Source organism: Pseudomyrmex gracilis, unplaced genomic scaffold, assembly GCF_002006095.1.
Source record: "Pseudomyrmex gracilis isolate BER0280 unplaced genomic scaffold, ASM200609v1 scaffold_0, whole genome shotgun sequence".
Taxonomy (NCBI): Eukaryota; Metazoa; Arthropoda; class Insecta; order Hymenoptera; family Formicidae; genus Pseudomyrmex; species Pseudomyrmex gracilis.
Genome location: NW_018020584.1, coordinates 3,540,430 through 3,549,330, shown reverse-complemented (window position 1 = coordinate 3,549,330; position 8,901 = coordinate 3,540,430). Strand labels below are relative to the sequence as shown.

General features: G+C 40.6%; 1 protein-coding gene across 4 annotated transcripts in view; it reads right to left on the bottom strand.

Annotated features, from left to right (window-relative positions):
• Window positions 1–8,901, bottom strand: part of LOC109864002 (cysteine-rich motor neuron 1 protein-like) — a 208,806-nt gene that overhangs the window by 127,520 nt on the left and 72,385 nt on the right. The window lies entirely within an intron of this gene.

Genomic DNA, 8,901 nt, shown 5'->3' with positions numbered 1-8,901 from the left:
TTACACGCAACAAATTATACATTTAAAACGTGTTAATTTAGTGAGTTAAATCAACACGTATTAAGCGTGTTCGAATTTTAAACACTAAGAAACATATTAAAAGTGACTTCAATAAAAACACACGTCAAGTGTGTTAAATTAACACACTTGGATTTGCAGTGTACGCGGCGAGTGAAAGAGAAAAAGCGATAGGAATAGCAAAGAGAGCTTCGAACATATCGATCTCGCGGTTGACTCCCGCCCGTAGGAAGCCGACGACTTCCCCAAGTATCTAATAGTCGGATTAAGCTCGAGTTTGCTCGAGTGGGGCCGACGACATTAAAAGCTGGGCGAGAATACACAGAGGCGCGGATATCGCGGAACCCTCAAAGAAGGGAGAGAAGAAAAGGACGCGCGCAATCGAAAATCGATCGACGGCGTCTAAACGGCCGTCGTCGCTTTCTCGTGCTCAAACATAATGTAATGTACCACCTGCGAGGACGATAGCGCGCCTGGTGACGTTAAAAATGACACTTCGGTCGAGCGTCGTTATAATCGAACGAGGTTGACGGTCTCCATAAATCAACCGCGACTCAAACTCTTATCTCGTCGCGTGCCTGATTGTCCATGTCACATGTCAGAAGAAGCTGCGCATATAATCACGGGAGGACATTAATTTCATATGGAGCTATTTCTTATTTTGCACGCGCGCCTCTGCAAGTAGACGTCGCGAAGATAACGGCGGTTGATGACGGTATCATCATCGTCATCGTCATCGTCATCGTCATCATCGTCGTCGTCGTTGTTGTTGAAGATTGTTCCGGAGAAGATGCTCATCAGCGAAATATTTTCTATACAACAAGAAGCAACAAAACTCTCGTTGCTTTTCCACCGTTCTTATTCCCCCGGCATAACATAAATCTATTATCGAACAGAGAAGAAATACGTTGCGCGCGTACAGCATAATTTCGCTTTTCCGCAAATTCCTCAATTTCTCACAAAGAGAGGATTCTCGCAGACATGGTAAAAAGAAAAAAAAATGTTCACTAGTTTTCGAAGGCACTCGAAGCATTCTCTGTGTATTGAGTGTGCGAGTTCCCACGTGCCTCTTCTTGAATTGAACGAGAAAATAGCAGCAGCATTGGAGCACAAATTCGTTTCTCACTGGAACAACGTCCATTTGCGGTCGGCTAAGAGACCTCCTTGTAAACGCATGTTAAAAGTATTCCTCTTTACGTGCTTGCCCTTCGAAAAGGACGGCGAAAACAAGAACGCGAGCGGGAATTGTTGCTCCCGCAAAAAAAAAAAAAAAAAAAAAAATAAACGAGCAACGGTAACGTCAAAGAACGTCGGCACATTTCTGGCGCTGACGTTTTAGTTTACTTTATACTGTTGCATTCTCTGCGCAACACATTATTGCTCGGGGTTATTTCGTATATATCGCGCGCGAGGGTCATCAATGCCAATATATCTGTTCGATATCATCCCCACGAAATCGTATTAATTCAAGTTTCCAAGTGAGTATCAACGTGAATCCCCGTCTCGTGAGTCGTGTTGATACTCACTTGGAAACTGATTCTCCGCTCTCGACGGAGACGAGTTAACCAGCGGGACAATTATTGCGAGGAAAACGACGGAGAGGACGGCGCGCTTCTCGAATAGAAGGCTACCAATCCGTGAGTTAATTACGAGCAGAAACGACCAAGTCTCACCGATTGCTCGTTAAAGCTTTTGATAGACAGATTAAATCCCCCGTCTGTCCCGGGATCGTTTAAAGACTTTCCTCTACCAGAAGCCGGTAGTCACAGCACCGCGTCTCTCCGGCGTGTGTGAAGGCCGATTTGAAAATTGGAACCAAATAATCGTATTGATTGATTTCTCGTGGAAAAACGCTTTTCGCTCCGACCAAGCCTCTTTGTGTTACGACGCAATTTTACGTAAAAAAAAAAAAAATAAAAAAAACACAAAAAGTGATAACCGTCCCGCGGCGACAGTTTAATTAGTCGCGCGCCATTTAACTTCTCTTCGATTCGTAGCCTCTGGCGATTTCCGTCATAAACATTTATATCCTTATGTAGGCGCTAATAGACGAGCGCGGACTTGGCGTTAATTAATTACACACAGCTTTGTGTATTCACGGAAGGTGAACATAATAAATACAGAAATGTTGAGTGTGTTTCGCTTCCCCAATGCACAGACGATATTTCGCACCGCGGACATTTTAATTCTATATTAATAATGTTAATGTGTATATGTTTATGCAAATGCTTACCCCTACGTTTATTTTTCTCAGTTCGTAAACGCTGCGGAATATATTTTCTCCTGTTGATTTTTGTGCAACATATATTCTTTAATAATCTTAATCAAGTTAATTATGTTTTGAAATTTTTTCAAGATTAAAAAATAACGAGAAAATATACAAGAGTAAAATTACTTTTGCGAAAACTTGAGACCTTTTTAGGTGGACAATTGAGCTGTCCACAAATTACTCCTGACACTTTATCGATATCGAACGATACGACGACGTTAAAATATTAATTACATTTTAACAACCAAGATATGCGATATCGTTGAGATCCACGCTTTTGCGATTGCGCGAGAGCGAAAATTTACTGTCATCTTGTTCCGCCATGACACATTTACGACTCGTCCGAGCTATCGCACGTCGTCTACGGCGATACTCCTTGTTCGTATTTCCGTACTCTCGTGTCTGTCGGCGAGAATAACTTTCGCGCAATCATGACGTTTTATGATGATCTTTATCTTTCGTGTATCTCCAGAACACGTTGCATCAATTATCGAACATAATTATATTATAATCTAAAATAAATGATTAATATTTTTCACTTGTAAGTTCACATTATTTTAGCAAAAACTTTCGTGTATTTCTTATCAAATTTTTTTCGAATTTTTTTTTCGAAAACAATTGTATCTTCATAGAAAAAATCATAAAACAATTAGCAAATAGAGCGCGATGACAATTAGGCTTTTATGTTAATCTATTCTAATGTATGAATGTTAGTCTATCTCTCTGCAAAAACAAATTAGTTTCATTGAAAATTGCGAGCGAATCTGTAAATATGACAAGCCGTAAATATGACAAACTCTCTTTCTCCCTTTGTTGCGTTTTACCGCAGCATTTGCGAATCGATAGATCACTCTATGATCGCAAATTACGACTATAAATAGCTCGTCAAGGATTGATACATTGTATAATATGTACATAATGAATATAACGACGTTGCAGTAATGGCGGCGCCGACAAAATGCGCGCCCACAAAGGCATAATAATATAGTTTAGCTCTATTACGTTAAAATTTCACATTAAAATGACCTCGTAAACATTATAATTTATAACAATATTAAAATCAGAATAAATCACATATTGCCAAGTTTCGAATAACAAAAACTTGCTCTATAACTGATGAATTAAATGTTATTAATCATTTTTTGAAGATTAGAAAATTATTTGAAATTAAAAACTACGTAGGTAAAACAAATAAATCAGAGATTCTTCTTTTTTTCATTACAGTAGCTTTTCGTAAATAACAACAAGATGCAACACGTGCGCGGAAGTAGAATTCGAGTGTCTCGCGAGAAGATTCGCGGTGAATCGGAGTGTAATTGCAACTCTTCGGATGATAATCGGTCTAAGTTTCGTCCGATAAACACACCAGGTCGCATAGCTAATACGGCGCAGCACGCCTAACATTTTGGGCCAAGTCATATTTATGACTGCAAGTAATTTCCGCGAACTGCAATTACAACGTACCAAGTTTGAACGTTGAAATATGCAACTTTATGAGAGACCGCACGGCCATATTGGAAATATAATGGAATTAGTAACATCGCGCGTGCTCACGTCGCGCGGTCATAATACGCAGCGAGAAATGAGAAACATGCCTGACCCCAATGCGGTCGAACGTTTCTGATGACAGGATGTCCATAAACGAGCTGATGTCCCGTTTTGCAATTCGGATTCCCAGGATGTGTATACAAAATACATTACAAAACCGTCATCAGAAAATGACTCATTGTTCTTTACGCGATTTAAACCAGGTGCTCGCTGCAACGTTTCATTATACTAATTGGAGAAGTTTTTTTACCGCAAAGCAACAAGTCGAAAGAACTGCTCTTAACGAATAAACGATAAAGATTGTTGCTTTAATTAAATCTACCGCGTATAAAGTAGTCTGTGATCTCTCTTATGTATCGGAATTTTTTGCAATCAGTTTACAGGAGAGAAAAATGTTTCGCGCAAATTGTTGCGGGACGCGAAAGTAGCGAGCGGCGAGCGACGGTTCTCGTGTCAAGAGAAAAATTTTTCGCCGTGCGTAATGAGTTTTGACTAAGACGGTGAGGAAAAGCGCGCCCCTTCATGAATGCCGCCAGTAATATTTTACAATGCGCAGAGAATGTCTTTCATCCCCGTTTTCTGTGTAGCCGCGCTACATCCTACTTTTCCGAGGTCTTTTATCATCTAAAGAGTATCCAGTTAGCTCGTTGCATCTTTGCGCAAATACTCCGCTTCTGTGTCTGGTGAAAAAAAAAAAAAAAAGAGAAGCCACCTGAAAGCTTGGTGGAAAGGGGATCGAATTCGCTTGAGAGTAAAGTTAGTTGATGGTGAAACGAACTCGTTTACAGAATTTATAGGCGCGCGGTAGTCTCTTGGAGCTAGCTTTATAGAAGGAGCATAGAAAAAGAAGCGCGGCGCGCTCGCAAATAAGCGAGCAAAGCAAAAGATTATAAACCGACCTGAATATGGTTATACGCGATTTTACGAAGAACATAGTGGTCGTCTGATATCAGTTTTTAATCTGTTGAATTAAATATAAAATTTCAATTATTTGCAAGATCGAAACTACGAAGAAAATTCTATAAACGTTATTTCGCATATATTGCTTTTCTCCGCTAAAAAATATATTTCTCGAGAAAAATATCGCGCGCACATTTTCTCCGGCGAACTAAGTCCAAGCGAGCAGGTTTAAAATTGCTTATATTCGCTTTTTATCGCAGGATCAACGTATTCTATCAAACTCTACGGTAGCTGCCTAATCTCCGATTTATCTCGACACACGGATAACGGTTTGCCGTATCGGGGCAAAGAGAGCCCCCGGTCTCTCGTCTCTCCGGTGACTTCGAAGAAAGAAGAGTCCAAATCGAATTTTTCTCAGAAAACCGGATATATAACGGCAGAAGTAGCGATGCGCGGATACGCCTTTCCGGGTGCTCGGATTTTCTCCGCGGAAGTCCAAAGAGTGATTGCGACGAAGGGATAAAACTTTCGCATCGATTCCGAAGGAAACCGATGAGACTCGTTGAGACATTCTCGTTAAACCCAGATCAGACCACATCCTCATTTCCCTCACCCGAGAGAGTTTGTCGAGTCTTTTATTAACGTGGAACCGAAGCGAGTTTCAGCGCTTTGGACTTTTCACCTCCGTTTTCATAGTGGCCCTTTCCACAGCTGTGAGAGAAGAAACTTCGGGACGTGATGAGGACGCGTCCGGTACCTAATTCCCAAATAACGAACGAACATTTAGACCGATGGGTTATCGGAGATATATTTCGATCCTGGTTCTGATTTCCGAAATCAGATACCAACGTCTCTCCGAAGAGGAAACATTGATGAAGCAGCACAGCTCTGTCAACACAAAATATTCCATAATTAGAATGATGAGATGCAATTCACTTTTCTCAAGAACGTACAGTTAACTTCTCGCGATTGTTGTCAGTCGCGAACGTTGTCGAGAAAATTCGTTTTTGCTGATGAAGTGTTGACATAGATAATATCCACTTGTCTCGCGACATAAACTGTCTCGGGACGGACACTTCGTCTCATAACGTAGGACGGACACGGTAACGAGGATACTGGAGCGTACGCATGAATGAGCTACGAAGCGCGGGGAAGCCAGATTTCAACTAATTAAGTTCAATCGCATCAAGCGGCGCCAACAATCGGATAAAGTTGAAACGTTAAAGCTCTAAAACGAGTCAACGATCGGAAAACGGGTTAGCAGATCGGTCACTTTAAACAAAACAAAACAAAAAAAAAAAAACTATCTAATTCGGGTAAAATAGCTCGACAGCTCAGCAGTTGCGATTTAATCGGCGTGCTACCACCAAAAGCACGTCGGCGAGAGCTGCTGGAAAATGTAGCAAAACCAGTGGGTTAGTTAGAACGCAAAAATAGAGACCACGTGACTTTAACGAGCATCAAGAATATATGACACGGATGTTGTGCACACGAGCGAGTGGTTAATCGCCACATTGAACCGCACATCGACCGATCTATTTATTTTCTATGTTAACATCGTGTTACGCTTCTTTTCAAACCAATAGTTTTACGACATTACGCCATCGTCAGCTCTCCCTCCATTCTCTCGCGAAGCGCAATAACATTATCTTCACGTGGTCATTATCAACTTCAGAGAGAAAAACATTTATATTAAAGCTTTTCCTAAAAAAAAATTAAGATGCGATTAGATCTCAAAACAAGGTCGGAAGATTAATTGCACATTTTCAATGCCATCCATTATTGTAAACAAAATGTTACAAATATTTTTTCTGTTGACGATGAAAAAAAACAGACAAAAAGAGGAAAGAAATACACGTGCTACTAACTCGTAAATTTTTTTTTCTCGTTGCCGGATGTAACAAAAGCAACGATATCGCAGTACTCGGTTAATAAATTGAAAATATACTGTACACGTGCGTGTTATACATCTATAAAACGCATAATTCTGACGTACAGCTGAAAATAATTGCCGCGAGAGCTGACGCAGTTTTGCGTCGGTTTCGCGGCTACAAAGGGGAGAATGTGAACGGGGGGAGGACACAGAGGGGAATATGGGTTTGCACATTCTGCTTCACGTCTATTTTTGTCCGACATGCTCGCGTAACCACCCGTTTTAATCGCGCGGCCATTAATAGACGTACGTACGGCACAAGTATTCAGCGTCGATCAGCTGAGCCAGGATTTTACCTTGCAAAAGGCCGCCGTAGACGCTTTCAAACGTCATCCGCTTAGTTCGTTGTATCGATGACCTCAGTGCGAAAATATTAAAAACCGGCGCAAGGTCAAGCAAACTTTGGCAACTGTTTTTCTTCAGCTCCGCGAACGTCCACATTGCAAAAATATCGATGAGAAATCGAAAAACATGTGAAAGACACAATTACTTGAATTTTAATAAACACCCGTGTCCTCGCAATATATAATTTTAATATAATTTTAATATTGTTTTAATTTTAATTTTACTTTTATCTACAATGTGATAAAAATAAAATTAATTATATTATAAGCGCTCGACAGATTTTCTTTCTGCTCCTTTTACTTTCAAGAGAAGATCGATGCGGCAAGAGGAGCTTATCCGCGGCTCTATAATTGAGTCAATGCTTAGATAGACGAGAGAAGAAGCGATGCCAAGTTAAACTGGCGAAGTTGCGCGCATCGAATTTGAATTGCCGTTGCGAGCCGATAAATAAATTTGATCGAAACGATCGATCAATCGACCGATCGATCGATCGATCAATCGCGCGACTCTTGCGTCGAGCAATGCGCGACGAAGTGTTACTTTGAACGCGCGCTCCCGTGGTATGTAACAGATTTACAATTATCGAAGAGGAATCCATTAGAGGTGGCCGGAAATACAGCGGAGTTATCAGAGTGTCGTGGAATTACTTTTGGATTAGTCTGACGCGCGCGAAATTACACGAGACTTCGTAATCCCGGACTATCCGAACGCTAGATAGATGGTCCTTGCGCGCGCGAGAGGAGATAGACGGACTCCAATTCAATCGCCTCTTCAATTAAGTTTATACGCGCGACGAACATTGCGTTGTCATTAAGACACCGATTGTTCCCAGTTTTGGTCTAGTTTCGCTAGCACATATTTACCATCACGAATCAAACAACGGCAAATATAGTTTCTATTTTTAAATCTCATATTTTCGTCGCAATTGCACGCGGTTCATTAGAGACGATGAAATATTTTCAACGAGAAAATTTTCTTCTTCAATTTTCAGAACCGACTTTACACTCGGTGTGAGAAGTTGCGCGAGATAAAATGTACAGCGATAATGTACAATATTATTTATAAGACATTCTGCGAACTTTATAATACACGAGGCAGCGAACGTGGAAGCGAGGCATGAATCAACGATGACTTTAATGGCGCGAGTCTCGCAATGTTATAGCGGGAGACGAGTAGCGAATTCGGTCTTACGCGTAAAGCCACGCTTTTTGTTTCGCGCAGCTAATAGCGTTTTGCTTATATAAGCCGTAACCATCGATAAGACTAATCCCGTTTGAATTTTTCCTCAACTACGAACTTACGCACGTTAAAAAAACAAAAAAGAAAAAAGAAAAAAGCGTCAGTGTAGAAACATCCGAGATTATTCGGAGGTCAGAATAAGAAAAAAATGGTTTCTCGCACGAGAGAAAAGTTCCGGCTCGCGATGACGCCATTATTACGTTGCAATTTTGACGAAAGATTTTTCAAAGCGCGACGAAGGCGTCTCTTTTTTGTGATCGTATTATTTTTTACCTGGCAACCGCTTTGTTTGTTTTTTATGCTATTTATTTAACTATTTTTGTTTGTAAATAAAATACTGCAAAACTTTAAATTCCGCGTTATAAATGGACGTATGTATAACGTTGTCGAAACAGTTGGTTTTACAATATTTCGATCCGGCCAATTTATATCTTCCACATGTGGATGCTGTTCGAAACTACCGGCGGGTCGCGGAATTCCGCTTCGACGTGACGCGAGTCGATACACTGCAAATCCATGTGTGTTACTTTAACACATTTTTTCTGTGTAATTTTAAGATTACACGCTTATCCGTGTTATTTAAACACACATAAGTGTGTAATATGATAATTTTATGCAGATCGCATGTGTGTTAAAATGCGTAAACATC